The 15,397-nt window shown below is 48.4% G+C and overlaps 1 protein-coding gene and 1 long non-coding RNA gene across 4 annotated transcripts in view; one reads left to right on the forward strand and one right to left on the reverse strand.

Annotated features, from left to right (window-relative positions):
• Window positions 1-15,397, forward strand: part of HNF1B (HNF1 homeobox B) — a 61,603-nt gene that overhangs the window by 14,201 nt on the left and 32,005 nt on the right. The gene's annotated exons all lie outside the window — the stretch shown is intronic.
• On the reverse strand, window positions 7-3,811 carry LOC108523480 (uncharacterized). The gene is made up of 3 exons (XR_001883823.1): window positions 3,573-3,811; window positions 1,921-1,983; window positions 7-789 (listed from the first exon to the last, which is right to left on the reverse strand). It is a non-coding gene; the product is annotated as an uncharacterized LOC108523480 (long non-coding RNA).

Genomic DNA, 15,397 nt, shown 5'->3' on the forward strand with positions numbered 1-15,397 from the left:
GTAAACAAAGGTTGTGCCTCACTGCCTCAGCAGCCCATCCTGGTTCTCGCCACGGATCTTATCTGGTTTAAGCGTTTTCAGAGGAGCAAATCCTTTGAGGTGATCCTAGGGCTGCTCTCTCATTGCCAGAATATTCCCCTGGAAATAATGTGTGGCTCTGATCAGTTTCCTCCAACTCCTGGCTCAGCCACTGCCCTGTGAGGCTCACTTAGCCTCCAGGGAACCCTTTACCCTATTTGTCTCCTTCCCTCTTCTTCTCCCTGTGTGGCTGCTGGCTCAGTGGTCATTCTACACTGAGGAGGCTGCCTTATGGGTGGATCGGGTCCAAATCTCAGGCAGAGGGGTCGTGATGGCATGGCATCCCTCACTGTGTTGGAGGATGGCACTCCGGCCACCTCCTCCATCCCTGGCCATATCCTGCCCCTCGCTCGGTCCGGCTGCCTCAGGAGAAGCCCAGTGGCCTTTGGGGACGGTCACTCTGTTGGTGGCCTCTGCTTGTTGGCTTCCGTGTGTCATCAGGGTTGGTGGGGGTCAATCACTTGAAATCTTTGCAGTGATGAGTTGGGCCAAACTGACTGAGTACCTGCTCCATCGTGCTTGATTGAGTGCTCCTTTGTGCTGGGCCCTGGCCTGGATTGGAATGCCTCTGCCGTGGGCTTTGGGTTTGTCAGGATGGAATCCTACAGCCTCCTTGGGGGAAAGCACACCTATATGCTGAGCTCTGTGGTAGGCACAGGCTGGGATGGAGCACTTCTTCTGGTCCTTCACTCTTCCGGCAAAGCTGGCTTCCTAGAATTGACGTGTTCACTGGGGTCTGTGCGGTGCCCATGAGGACAGAGTAGCAGCCTCCTGCCTGCTCCAAGAAAAGGGCTTGCGAAAGGAAAGCCAAATGCTGTTTCTAACTCGGGGGTGATTCTGAAACCTGTTGCTCCCCTCACCTGTTGGTTGCCCTTCTAATGAGAAAGGCCTGAAGGGCTGGGAGCTAACCCAAGTGTTCAGGGGACCAAAGCCACCCAGACAGGCTCAGAGCCATCAGCTGGGTGGTATACAAGCATTTGTTCCATGCCTGCTGTGCCCTCCCATAGCACAGCCTCTTCCAGGGCCTCTGGGAGCCTGACAGTGTCCAGCATGAAGCTGGGGCCAGTGCCGGGGGTTTCTCTAGGTCCCTCTCCCACAGAAGAGAGAGGCTCAGCCACACAGGAAGATAGTCTTAGTTACTTAAGAGGCAGAGAAGCCCCCAGGCAAAGACTGGCCTGATTGCAGAGTAACTTCGCCTCTTTAGGGAAATTCAAAGCAGGGTTCTGAAGGTTGTGGCAAATGGCATGTGGTTGGCACTGAGCAGGACCAGAGTGCTTGGCCGCCACAGCGATCCACGGAGTTGAAGCTGGGAGCTGCGGGGGGCATGGTTGGGGCAAGGGGCATTATTGAGAAGACAATGGCCATTGTGCTGGGACCTGTGATCTCCACACCAAAGTCAGGGAGCCTGGAAGCCAAACAAAGGCCCAGCAGCCTTCTGACAAGCTGGGGCTGTGCTGAGGTCACCACGGGGTCATTGGTTTAGGCATCCTGTGTGCTGACAGGAGACCCAGAGAGCTGGGGCTGGATGGACCGGGAGCAGGTGCTGGAAACCCAGCAGGGTGGGCAGAAAACGCAGCCTGCATACTCCTCTGACTGGAGTCTAGGAAGGGCATGTCCCACGGGAAGTGGATTCTCTGGGGTAGCCCAGAAGTCTGAATCTTTCTAAAAATCATGTAATATTAGAATTTGGAGGGAATTTGAAGAAAGGAACTGAGGCCCAGAAAGAGGCAGTGATTTGCCAAAGTGACACAGAGCAATGGTAGCAAAACAAGGACTAGGGCTCAGGCCTGCTGGTTCCCACTCCATGCTTTCCCACAGCACAACGATATGTTGAGTGCTTACCAAGTCCTGGGAATACGCTAGTGATGTACGAGCTGCACGTCCTGCCCTCTGGGAGCTTACTGTCTGGTAGGAAAGATATCGGGTCATCGGGTCAGTGTCAAGTCCCCAGAACCAGCTGCGGATCGAAGTTTCATTTGGGGGCTTTGTGGATCTTTCTGCGGTGTGATAGATCCTATTACTGTTTCTGGAGCAACAGTTATGGGACACTGAATATTCTCGGTGACTGCTTTTCTTCTTTTTTTTTTTTTTTTTTTTTTTTTTTGAGAGACAGGGTCTCCCTCTGTCACCCGAACTAGAGTGCAGTGGTGCAGTCTTGCCTCACTACAGCCTCAAACTCCTGGTCTCAAGCAGTCCTCCTGCCTTAGCCTCCCAAAGTGCTGGGATCCCAGTTGTGAGATTGTACCCAGCCCTCCTGCCTTAATTTTCACTCTGGGCTCCTCGACATGGTCCTTGTCCTAAGCCCAGGGACTGGCTTCTCTTTCTCTGAGTGTAGTTATATATCCGGGTTCTAACCAGTGAGGTTATAACTGTGGCTGATTCACATAACTTCTCTGAGTCTGAGTTTCCTGCCTACAAAATGGAGAAATAGGGCCTTCCAGACAGGGTGTGTGTGAGGATGAAGGGAGTGAATGTAAAAAGACACCTTTCTCAGTAACCCATACTACCCTCATTATGACTCTTAACATTAGAGAGGGCTAAACAAGGGCAGTGGGAAGGCTGGCAGGCAGCAGAAATCATTTTCTTTTTGATCTCACACACCAGGGCATTCCCCCTGAGAGGCAGTGAGATGTGTCCTGGCCCTGGGACTAGAAACAGAAGTGGCTGCTGTGCTGGTGCCTGGGATGCAGGATGCTGGGGTCAAGGATTAGTGTCCCCATCTCAGGCTGCCAGGATGGCATGTGTGCCATGACAGGGCTCCTGAGTAATGCATGCAGGCAGACAGCAGGCTGGAGCCCAGCACTCAGGGGTGGCTTCTGTCTGTAGAGCCGCATGGCACTCTTCCCACCTCAGTGCCCACAGCCAAGGTATGGTCACTAACCAAGCCAGAAACATAACTGCACGCAGAATACAAAAACAAACAAACAAACAAACAAAAAACAACACTCTGTGGGCTGGGTGTGGTGGCTCACGCCTAAAATCCCAGAACTTTGGGAGGCCAAGGCAGGCAGATCACTTGAGGTCAGCAGTTTGAGACCAGTCTGACCAACATGGTGAAACCCCATCTCTATTAAAAACACAAAAATCAGCCGGGTGTGGTGGCAGGCGCCAGCAACTCTGGAGGCTGAGGCAGGAGAATCGCTTGAACCCGGGAGGCGGGAGGCGGAGGTTGCAGTGAGCCAAGATGGGCCACTCCACTCCACTCCAACCTAGGCATTGGAGTTAGACTCTGTCTTAAAAAAAAAAAAAAAAATCTCCATGTTGCTGAGGAGAGCTCAGCATCCACAGTCAGCACTAGCAACCCCAAAGACCGAGCTGGGGGAAACAAGGCTCCAATTCCCCCACACCCACTCTCCACACTCTCCCCTCTCCAAACACCGCACCTGAGCCAGGAGGGCTGGCAGCACCTTGGAGACAAGGCTTCCCCGGAACCCTCTTCCTAGAGAGAAGAGCACCCTTTCTCTAACAGCACCTTCCCTCCCAGTCATGCTTACCATGCTGTGGCCCACTTGCCCACGATGACCATGGTGTGACCCTAGTCCTGGAATGTCCGGCACAATAGGGGTGGCAGGAGGAGCACTCTGCCTCTGTCAGCGGCTGATTGGTTACAAGATGCCCTACAAACACATTGTCAGCAGAATCAGCTGTTTCCAGCGTTGCCCCTCCTCAGCTTTACAATCACACACCAGCATGCAGCCAAGGGTTGTCATGGCTTTGTCTCCCTTATGCATGCTTAATTGACAATTAAGCTGGGGCTTTGAACCAGCCTGGCTGCCGCTGCTGGGCCTTCATCTTTCCAGGGAGTGTCACAGGGGCACCCTTTGTTTGCTCTTCTTGGGGGCCTGAAGTTACTGTAGCAGGCTGCAGGCAGCCATTTATCTTCAGCCTGGAAGGCCTTTATCTGCCCCCAGCCCCTATTCCAGCTCTCGGCCAGCAGGAGCTGTCCCTGGTTATAGGCCCCATGACAGCCCATTCTGAGGCCATTGAGCAGGTCCGGAGTGATGGCCTCTACCTCCCTTCTGGAGATGAATCAAGAGAAAGGCCCCCAAAAGGTCAGAGGGCAGGGCGGCAGCAAGGAGAAGGACTGGTTAGAGCCTGGTGCTTGTATTGATTGGCTCAAGGAGGAGGAGGAGGAAGTTGGCGCAAGATGGAAACTCTGCTAGCCTTGGCCCAAGCTGTGGTATCTGCTGTGTGATCTGTGGCGACCTTGCTCCCTGTACCTTTTGCTCTAGTCAGCAGCAAGCTCACCTGGCCACCACCTTGAGGAGGCGAGGAGGGGTAAAAGGTCTTCATCAGCCTCCGCTCTCCCACGCGTGATGTGCTCACTCTTGTGTCACCTTTTGAGAGGGAAGTGGGGACTTATTCTCCTGGAAAGAAAGTGAGGCACAAAGAAGAGAAGAGGCCCCTCCAGGAGGACTTCCATGGGTCCTGAACCATAGCCCCTTTACCAAAGAGGAGACATTTATTTCTGTGGCTGCTGCTCCTCCCTCTCGCTGAACTCTATTCCTCCCTCTCCAAGCCCAGTGGACTTGACTTCCCTGACGTGGCTTAGAGCTTGAAAAACAGAGAATCCTGCCTCCTGCCCCTCCCTCATCCCCCTTCACAGCCCCTCCCAGGTTACCTGTGGGAATCTAACCCTGGGTCTCAGACAAGCCAAACTCTGGGCCAGGGTACCTATGTGAAGTGCTGTTGCTTTCTCCGGCACTGAATTCTGCAGGACCCGAGGAAATCTCCAAAGTTTCCAGCGGCAAGGTAGTGACTCAACGAGAGGAATGCTAATGGCCAGTGTTGATGGAGCACTTACTTCCTTGGTCCCAGGCCCTGGGCCGAGTTCCTCCATGCATCAGCTTATGTGACCCGCACAACAACCCTGCAGAGTAGGAGCCATCTGTAGTGTCATCTTCATTTTACAGTCAAGGGAAGTGAACTACTTAGAATGGAAGGAATGTGCCCAACTTCATATTCTTAGTAAGTGGTGGGGAGAGGTTTTGAGCTGTTGCACACTGTCCATCTCTTTTTGCTTTATGCAGATGCTAAGAACTTTTCAGGCACAAAATCCAACACAGAGAAGGAGAGAGAGAGAAACACACACACACGCGCGTGCGCGCACACACACACACACACACAGACAGCCCACAGCAGTTCCTTTTCCCACATTCCTACTGTTCCCCTCTGAGTGACACCAAGGCTTTGGGAGATCACGGCCAAAGAGGTGGGGTGAGGGTGTGAGTCTCCCATTCTGGCTAGTTTACTGCTTCCTCCCCAACCACTGCCCCTGACCAAGGTGGATTCTGTGCCCTGCCCAGGCAAGAAATCAAAGCCCCCTGTTTCAGGACCCCATCCCCATCTGTGTGGGGATTTGAACTGCCCTTGCATTCGGCACCGTCTGGGCTACTAAATGCCTTAACAACTTAATGGGGCTTCTGAGACAGTGCAAGCACCTCAGCTCACCTCTGGGAGCTCCGCCCACTCCCTGGGCAGCAGACAGCGGGAGGGGTTTATGAGGGCAGTTGTAAAAATATTCATCTCAGCAGCAAAGTTCTTCATGGTAAATAAGGCCCATTGTCCCTAAGTAGCAGATTATTTCAGTTCAGAAGAGAGACAAATCTTGCCTTGAAATGTCTGCTATTGTAGGAAGCACATTCTTACTGACTTGAGGTTTAGTGGTGGACATGGGCGGCTCCAATGTTCTCCGTCTTAAGGACTTTATCTGAGTGCCATTTTATCTCTTGAATTTGAAGATCATTTTATCTTGTGGGTACCACCCCATTGGCTGCCACTAGATTGGGGAAGACAATCAGGCTATTAATGAGATTAAGAGGCCTAACCTTCAGGGTATTCTGCTGTCAGCCTCCCCCTGATAGGGAACTAGCCCTGGTCTGCATACAAAGAAACCAGGCTGCTGGGCTGGTGGGGCTCCAAGCCTTTGCACAAAGGGGCCAGGAGATACTGAAGTTCTATCACCTAAGGGTCATGCCTAATCCCCCTGAAGGATCCTTACATGATTCAAGGACTCCTTGCCGCCTCCAGTCAGCTCTGAGGAGGAAGGAAGCTGCCTGCAAGCACATAGCCCTAGCCTGCAGCTCATAGTAGAAGTGCTCTTGGAAACTGTTGAAGGTTTGATGGGAAGTGACAGGAACTTGGAGAGAATTAAGCACCATGGTGCAGATAGAGGCAGAGATCTGTGCAAGGGCCTTTGAAGCTACCTGCTTAGTGGAATGGAACAAGATCTGGCCTTATGCCTCTACCTGTTTTTTAGGGGGACGTACAAACACAAATGAAGAGGAGAGAGAGAAATATACATGCATATATATGTATTTGATATATATATACACACACACACACAGAAACTACATATATAAAAGGAATTCAGCCCACATATAAAGTCAGATCAATCAGTCAATCATGGTTATTATCCTAGCTATTCATAAATACTCTAGAACAGGGATTGACAAACTTTTTCTGTAAAGAGCCAGATAGTAAATATTAAGTATTTTAAACTATTCAGTTGTAATTGACTCAACTGTGCCTTTGTAGCACCATAGACATGGAAGTGAGTGAACATCGCTGTCTTCCAAGCAGACTTTATGGGGACTGAAATTTCAATTTCTTATAATTTTCACATAGCATCCTATAGTCTTTAATGGATTTTTTCTCAACTATTTAAAAATGTGAAACCCATTTTTAGCTGGTGGGTCATACAAAGACAGGCTGCTTTGGTCAACAGACCAGTTTGCTGACCCCGCCACAGGACAATAGTTCTCAAACGTGGCCACACTTCAGAATCACCTGAGGGAGTATCTAAAAATCCCAGTGTCCAAGCTGCACCCTGGACCTGTCAGAACTGCTGGGGAGTGGGCCTACACATAGGTAGTTAGAACTTTCTAAGTGATAGCAATGTGCAGCTAAATTTGAGAACCAATTCTCAGGTTCTCAAATTTAGCTTCTCAAATGTTAAAGTGCATGGTAATTCCCTGGGGCGGGGAGTGTTAAGATACAGATTCTCATTCTGTAGGCCTGGGGTGAGCCCCGAGTTTCTGTGTTTTCAACAGGTTCCCAGGTGCTGTTGAGGAGGATGGTCTGGGACACACTTTGAGTACTGGGGATGGATTAGCAACTCACTCCCCTTTGCCTCCCCAACGTGTGTAATTTGCCTCACCATCACCAGCCTTGACATCTAATATGGGGAAATGCTCTTTTAAATCCAGCCGGCACAGCGACAAAATTACAGGCTATGGAGCTACACCCAGATTCCAACCTTAACTTGGCCACTTACTGCTGTGTGACCCTGGGCAAGTCTCTGGAATCTCTGTGCTTGCCTCTTGAGGTGTGGAGACATCCACTCATGCAGATGCTGGAAGAATTAAATGAGATAATATATATGTAAAACACTCCAGACAGAACAGGCTCTCATAAATAGTAGCTGTTACCATTCCTTGCAGAGGCTTGTGGGTTCTTTGTTTTTTGGTTTTTTAGTTTTTTCCCTCTTCCCTTGTCCTTCTTGGAGGTTTCATTCAATCTTGATTTTTAAAGAATTTGAGTATCTCCAACTAGATATTCATCTTGGTGTTTGCAGCAAACTTAGGCTGGCTTCTTGTAGCACATTGGGTATGAGGCAGTCTCCCGCTCTTCCTAGGACTTCTCTGTGACATCCACAAGGCATATTGAGTGTTGTAAGTCATTTAGTACAAATTCAGGAAACAGTGAGGGGAAGCTGGGAAGACCATGGATTGGTGGGGGCAGACGGGAGGGTCATGACCGTGTAGCAGGAGGTCAAGTTCATGATGCTTATGTAGTCGAGATGACCATGAATTTCCTGTAATTAATAGGGCATTTTTCTTTTTCTTTCTTTTTTTGAGAGACAGTCTCACTCTGTTGCCCAGGCTGGAGTGCAGAGGCACGATCTCGGCTCACTGCAAGCTCCGCCTCCCAGGTTCATGCCATTCTCCTGCCTCAGCCTCCCGAATAGCAGGCGCCCGCCACCACGCTAATTTTTTGTATTTCTTTTTTTAGTAGAGATGGGGTTTCACCATGTTAGCCAGGATAGTTGCGATCTCCTGACCTCGTGATCCGCCCGCCTCAGGCTCCCAAAGTGCTGGGATTACAGGCATGAGCCATCATGCCCAGCCATTTTTCTTTTTTAATTAAAGGAGGTGTGAGTACCCCTCTCATGTGTATTGCTTATTAGTAATTAGCCCTGGGAACCTATCAGGTAGAGGGGGTGTGGGATGTTCCCAGTGGAGGCTGCATCTGGGAAGCTTAATGGCCTCTGTTCTTAGAAGGGAAGTTCCCCCAAACTTCAGGCGAAGGAGCATTAAGAAGGAGAGGGAAGCAAAGGGAAACCTCGGAAGCTCCTAAGGGCTGATTTTCTGGAAACCTCTTGCCTCAACCTGTGAGCATGCCTCTGCTTCAGGTACCTTCCCGTTACCCTACGCTCTAACTTCAACAACCTCCGCAATAGCACACTTGTGTGAATTCAGCCACTGAGGAATCAACTGGCAAGGGGGGGACTCGATGCCTCCAATGCTTTTGAGAAGTCAATAGTCAGTTTTCTCAGGACTTGTACTCTGCAGGTTCTTCCTAAGTTGGAGAAACACTGTGCAGATGGTCTTTAGCATGTAGACTTTCCCAAGGAAAGTCTACCTGAGCCAAGGTGAGCTCGTTATGGCCAGTCCCTTCTCAGGACTGGATTCAGATGTGTGTGTCTGGGTAGCCAAGCATAACACCCAAATCAGGCTTGGCTTGGGTTGTGGTTCTGTCACTATCTGGCAGTGTGGCCTCAAGTTATTAGCCTCTTTGTCCCAATACCTATCCCCTTAGGGGTGCTGTGAGGCTTAAATATGATCAGACATGCCCAGTGCCAAGAACAGTGCCTGGCAAGGAAGGTTAGCTGCCATTACAGTATTATTGAATTGACTCAGAAACTTGAAGGTGTTGAGAGAACAGAAGAGCTTGGGTTCTCCCTGGGTTCTTGACAAGGGTTTTGCCTTGCAGTTTCACCCTGGAAGGATTTCCCTTTCCATGAACCCTGCTAGTCATTTGAAACATCAGAAACAATGAACTTAAGTATTGGCAAGATCAGTGGTTCTCAAATCTCTCTCCAGACCACATAAAAATCATCCAGGGAGCTCATTAAAAATAGACATGACTTCCTCCACCCACCCACACCTTTAGAATCAGCATTGAGAGATGAGGGGTTCACAGGCATAAGAACTTTTGACAAAAGCCCTAAGAGATTCGCCTAGAGTCCCAGCTACTTGGAAGGCTGAGGCAGGAGGATCACTTGAGCCCAGGAGTTTGGGTGGAGTGAGCTATGGCAGTTGGATTGTAGACAACAAGGAGAACAGGCTGCTTATTTCTATCTCCATTTATAAAACACCTTGAGATAAATTAAGCACTTTGTGCCCATTGGTGCCACTATACTACAGCCCGGGTGACAGAGTGAGACCCTGTCTCTAAAAAAAAAGAGAGAGAGAGAGATTTGGATGCATAGTCAGGATTGACATTACTAGGCCCGATGGAGCAGGAGAGTTCTGAAGGGGTTGAAGGTAATCCTCATGGCCCCTTGCAGAAATGGGAAAGGAGAAGCAGCCAGGGTGAGAGGCCTTGGACTAGGATTCAGGAGATCAGAGCCACCAATGAGCAAGGGTGACCTTGGGTGAATCATTTAACTTCCTGGGAATTCTGGCAAATGAGGGTGTGGGATGAGGGCTTTTCCACTCTGATAGGCTATTATTTGGAGACTGCGTGTTGCATCCAGTCTTGGGGCCCAGGACTCCGCAGCTTAAAGTGTAGAGGGAGGCTTGCCATTGTGGTATTTTATTGTGAAACTCATCATCTGTCTCTCTCTCCTTCTCTCCCTCACTCCCTCGCTCCTTCCCCATTTCAGGAACTGTGTGCTGTTAGAAGCCTTCCACCTTTATTAGGGATCATTAGAGCTTTACAACGCCAGCAGATGGGGTGGGGCCAGTCACAATAAACAGATTTATAATGGGTATAAACGAGACACCTATAACTGCTAGAGGTTAACACTTTCAGGGCCTCTGAATAGCAGCTGGCATGCCCATGCCTTCTGGCCCTGTCCACTGCAGGGTGCTTCTTCCTGCTTGGCACCCATTGGACTGGGTTGGCAGTGAAGCCTAAGTGAGTTCTTGTTCAGCAAGGGTGGAAAATACTTAAACAACATCTCATATTTGTGTAACATCAGTTTGCACGATGGGCACACAAGTGCTTAATTTCTCTCAAGGTGTTTTATGGATAGAGACAGAAATGAGCGGCCTTTCTTCCTCGTTATCTACAACCCTACAGCCGGGGGAACTAGAGGGTTTGCATCCCTACTTGTAAACTTTAATCTCACCATGAAGAAGAAGGTCCCTGAAGTCTCTGAACACCTTGCTCTCTATGTATGTATTCTGAATGGTAGAATTGTGGGCTGTACCAACATCTAAGCCTGAGCTGGATTTCTTCACCATTGTGTCTTCAGCCCATAGCCCTATGCCTGGCACACGGTAGACACTCCATATACTTGTGAAACAAAGATATCTATTATAGAGGGCTTCCTGTCAAAGCATATGCAGGAAGCCCCTGTTTTATAAATTTGGTATTCAGTTTAAGAATTAAACTGAGCATAGGATTAGTTTTGTTTTATATAGCATATATGTGCGCGCGCTCTCTCTCTCTCTCTCTCTATATATATATATATATATATATAGAGAGAGAGAGAGAGGCATATATATATATAGAGAGAGAGAGAGGCATATTTCTCTTCTCTAGAAACAATGTCACCCAGCTTCACCCCTATTAACACTGCTTAAGTATACAGTTCACAAATTAATGTCAACATTTAATGTTACCAGAAAGTTTTCAAAGAACATATCATGACTTTCTCCCTAATATTCTACTGGTAAACTAGTCTACTCCTTTAATTTAGTTCTGCTAGTTAGCTTAATGTTCTACTACTTTCATTCCTTTTAAAATCTCTTACCAGGATCCCCAGGGCAAGAAAAAAGCAAGAACTTCTCCTCTTGTGTTTCCATTGAGCAAAGTGAGGTCTAGAAAAGGGACTGGGCTACTGCAAATCAATTATCTGGAGAGACAGAAACAAAACTGCCCCGCTCTGGGCAGCCATCAGGTCTCTGGTGGTGCTCCCTGAGCATTTGCCTGGTGCTCCTAGCTCAGTGCCCAACACCTGGTGTTGCTTGGGATGAGCCTCCCTGGGCCTGCCAGTGATCAGTAGCTATCTGTCATGATGATGGTGATGATGATGATGATGATAATGATACTGATGGAGATGCCCTCTGTGACAGTGATGAAGAGGTTGGAATCTGGCCAGGCAAATCCCTATCACAAGGCAGCTCTGACACTTGCCAGGCCTCAAAGGATCTTCTCCCTGGGTATCATCTCCCAGTAGGGTCTTTCTTATGTATAGGCTGTGGTGGAAAACTTCTCTTTTCTCAGGCAATTTTATTAGCCCTTCAGTCACAATACAGATGTCTGTTTATAGGACCTTACTTTTGTGTGGACACCCAGTGGCTCAGTCTGCTGATGGCTTTATAGCCTTTCTCCCTTTGCGCAGACCCACTGGGATTATCGCCATTCTCCTTGTCGGCCAGGCCTAGAGGCCTTTGTTGCAGCCATATTATCTCTGCCTGCAAAGGCAGCTGCTCAGAAAACACCAGACCCCAGGAGCCAGACTGCAGAAGAGCACTGTCTGTCCCCACAGCCTTTAAGCCTAACGATGTCCACCATTAACCCTTCTTAGTTTTACCCTAGTTTCTTTGGAGAAAGGGGCATTTAAGTTATTCATGTTGCCACAGTAAAATCCCATTAATTGACTCTTCTCCTTATACCCAAATCAGCCCAGTGGCCCCCAAACTCAGTTCTTCAAATGTGAAACTGCCCAAGTCTATCAATACTGTTTCTTCAATTTTGATTATATTTTAATCTCTCTCTCCTTTTCTCTTACTCCCCTTTCTTCCTCCTTAAAAAGAATGCTTGCCTCTCCTTGCCCACAGAAAAACAGGGAGAGGGAGGCCAAAGCAGAAGGACTACTTGAGCCCAGGAGTTTGAGACCACCCTGGGCAACACAGACCCCCCATCTCTACAAAATAATAACAATAGTAATAATAATAAATTAGCCAAGCATGGTGGCATGCACCTGTAGTCTCAACTATTTGGGGGGCTGAGGTGGAAGGATTCCTTGAGCCCAGGAGGTCAAGGCAGCAGTGAGCTGTGATTACGCCACCGCACTCCAGCCTGGGTGACAGAGCTAGAGCTTGCCTCAAAAAAGAAAAGAAAAACGGGGAGATTTAGAGGATAAATGGATATACTCCGGTCACTTCACCATCACTCAACTCAACAGTCTAAAGGGGAAAGTGATGTGGAGTCATCAGAGTTTAAGCGTAGGTTATTCATTCATCATTTACTCCTTCAGCAAATGTTTAATGAATGCCTAGCATGACCAAGAAGAAAATGGAGAATACAGACAAAGTCCTGCCCTCATGGGGCTTACATTCTAGTGAGGAATGCAGCCAAGGAACAAGTAAACAAACCTGCAAAATCATTTCAAGCTATTAGTGGGTCATGATGGGGAGGCTCTACATATCTGGAGCCCATTTGGGGCTTATGGGAAAGAGGGAGAAGGGTCAGCTTTGGAATACCACTGACTTGCTGGCAGACTCCCTAGCAAGGAGCGGTGCAAACAACCTTGTCCTCTCTGAACCTCAGTTTTCCACTCTGTCAAATGGGTGCCTGTGACACATTGAGAAGCAGACGGGTGTAACATACTCTCAGATATGAGGACTGCCCAAGTTCTTAAGTGCCAGGCTGGTTCCTTTTGCCTACAGCAGCAATCTTCAGGCTGAACTATTCGTTGCAAACCACCTGATGTTTGCCTGCAGAAAGTGCCACTCTGGTAAGGATGAGGCGTGGTGGCACAGGTAGACCTTGTGGGGGAGGACACACGGAGTTTCTGTTGCTCTTCTACCTCCCCGCATGTGCAATTTTTTCAAGTGCACCATGCACATTAGCTTCTGTTCTCAGCCAAGGTGCTTTTGATGAAAGATTTTTTTTCTTTTCTTGGTTACATTTGCTTTGATTTTTTTTTAAATAAGAAAACCAGTTTGTGGGCTTCCCTTAAGTATCACTCAACTTTTACTCCTTGAGTCAAGAATGTTTACTGTCCCCACAGGCCTGTCTGTATTTCTCCTCTTATGAATTGAGCTCCTAACTAAGTCATGTTAGGTAGAAAGGATCTGGAATTGAAACCAGCCCAGCATTTAAATTGCTTTCATCTTGCATCAGCTTTTTCTTCCACACTTGCAGATTTTTAATCTTCTAAACTCTTTGCAAACATGAATCTTTATTCTCGCAGAGGAGGAAGTATTAATAAGAACTAGCAAAAGTCCTGTGCTACAAACAAGGACACTGAGGCAGCAATGCTAACTCATTTGAAAGCTTTCATTTCTGGAGTTCTCAGTTTCAAGCCAGGGAATTGTTCACATTCTTTTCTTCCAAATGGGCCTCTCAGCAGTTCACCAGATGGAATCATTTGTCGNAATTGAAACCAGCCCAGCATTTAAATTGCTTTCATCTTGCATCAGCTTTTTCTTCCACACTTGCAGATTTTTAATCTTCTAAACTCTTTGCAAACATGAATCTTTATTCTCGCAGAGGAGGAAGTATTAATAAGAACTAGCAAAAGTCCTGTGCTACAAACAAGGACACTGAGGCAGCAATGCTAACTCATTTGAAAGCTTTCATTTCTGGAGTTCTCAGTTTCAAGCCAGGGAATTGTTCACATTCTTTTCTTCCAAATGGGCCTCTCAGAAGTTCACCAGATGGAATCATTTGTCTCTCTGCCTCTGTCCTTTTTTTTTTTTTTTTTTTTTTTTTTTTGAGACGGAGTCTCGCTGTGTCGCCCAGGCTGGAGTGCAGTGGCCGGATCTCAGCTCACTGCAAGCTCCGCCTCCCGGGTTCACGCCATTCTCCTGCCTCAGCCTCCCGAGTAGCTGGGACTACAGGCGCCCGCCAGGTCGCCTGGCTAGTTTTTTGTATTTTAGTAGAGACGGGGTTTCACCATGTTAGCCAGGATGGTCTTGATCTCCTGACCTCATGATCCGCCCGTCTCGGCCGCCCAAAGTGCTGGGATTACAGGCTTGAGCCACCGCGCCCGGCGCCTCTGTCCTTAAGAAAAGTAATGTGTTTAGGGAGAAGGTAGAGTTATCAGGACACAGTACTGGGTCCATCAAGCCTGGCCCAGTCTCTCCCTGTCCTCTCTCCAACATAATGATTTGGCTTCATAGAAAAGATGACTCTGTCTACTCATAATTTATGAACAATGAACATAGTTATTTCCTTTTGGAAGAACTTTCTCCTTCGCATGTTCTCTCCTGCCTGAGTTTAAATTCCCAGTTTCTAGACCCAACAGGGTTGGGTTGTACTCTGCATGAGGTTAGAAACACAGGGGAAGAATGTGTGTGACAGAGCCCCAGCCAGTTGAGTAATGTTTACTCTGTTGGTGGCTGGGACGCTCACTCACGCTGGCAGAGGTCCACCAGCCAGAGGAACATTCCTGCATTATCAGGGATGGGAGGTTGGCTCTGAAATGTCAAGGGTGAACGGCATCCCACCAGATTCTGGGTGCAGCTCACAGACCTCAGCGAAAGGAACCCCCAGGCTTCAGCGCCAAAGGCCACATCAGGGGCAAGCTGAGCCCACATTGCCCAGGAATCCCCACTTTCCTCATTTCTTCTTACTGAAAGAGCAATTCTGGTCCTGTTTTCCTGGTTGACATTGCTCTTCTGTTCACACAGCAGAACCAGTGCATCTCTGACATTATTTTATTCATTAATGATTCTGGGTTGTGAAGAAGGAATATCTGCATGCCCCTTTCACAGACAAAAATGCCAAGGCCCAGAAGTTAACTGACCCAGAATCACCAGAGAGTTAAGGCAGAGAGAGAGAGAGAGATTGTTAGTTTAAAGTGTCTGGAGCCTGGTGCCCAGCTGATCTCTGGAATCGTGGAATTGGGGTCTCAGCTGTTTTTTGAAGCTCTTAGAGCGGAATTAAATCTCCAGGGGCTCTGTGAGCTGTAGCTCTAAGCCCCTGAAGCACAGGTTTCTGCAGAGTATCTCTGGTGAATGGCATCCTAAGCAGTGCCTCTCTGGGGTCCTCCTGTAAGGCAGCCATGTTTGTCTTTGAACACACAGGCACAGTAGGTTCTATATAACCTGACATACGCAGCCTAAAAATCACCATAGTTTGCTAAGCCATGTGGTAAGAACCACAGGGCTTGTGGGAAAAACAGGATTAAAAGCAC

Source organism: Rhinopithecus bieti, unplaced genomic scaffold (genome assembly GCF_001698545.2).
Source record: "Rhinopithecus bieti isolate Rb0 unplaced genomic scaffold, ASM169854v2 scaffold_74621, whole genome shotgun sequence".
NCBI lineage: Eukaryota > Metazoa > Chordata > Mammalia > Primates > Cercopithecidae > Rhinopithecus > Rhinopithecus bieti.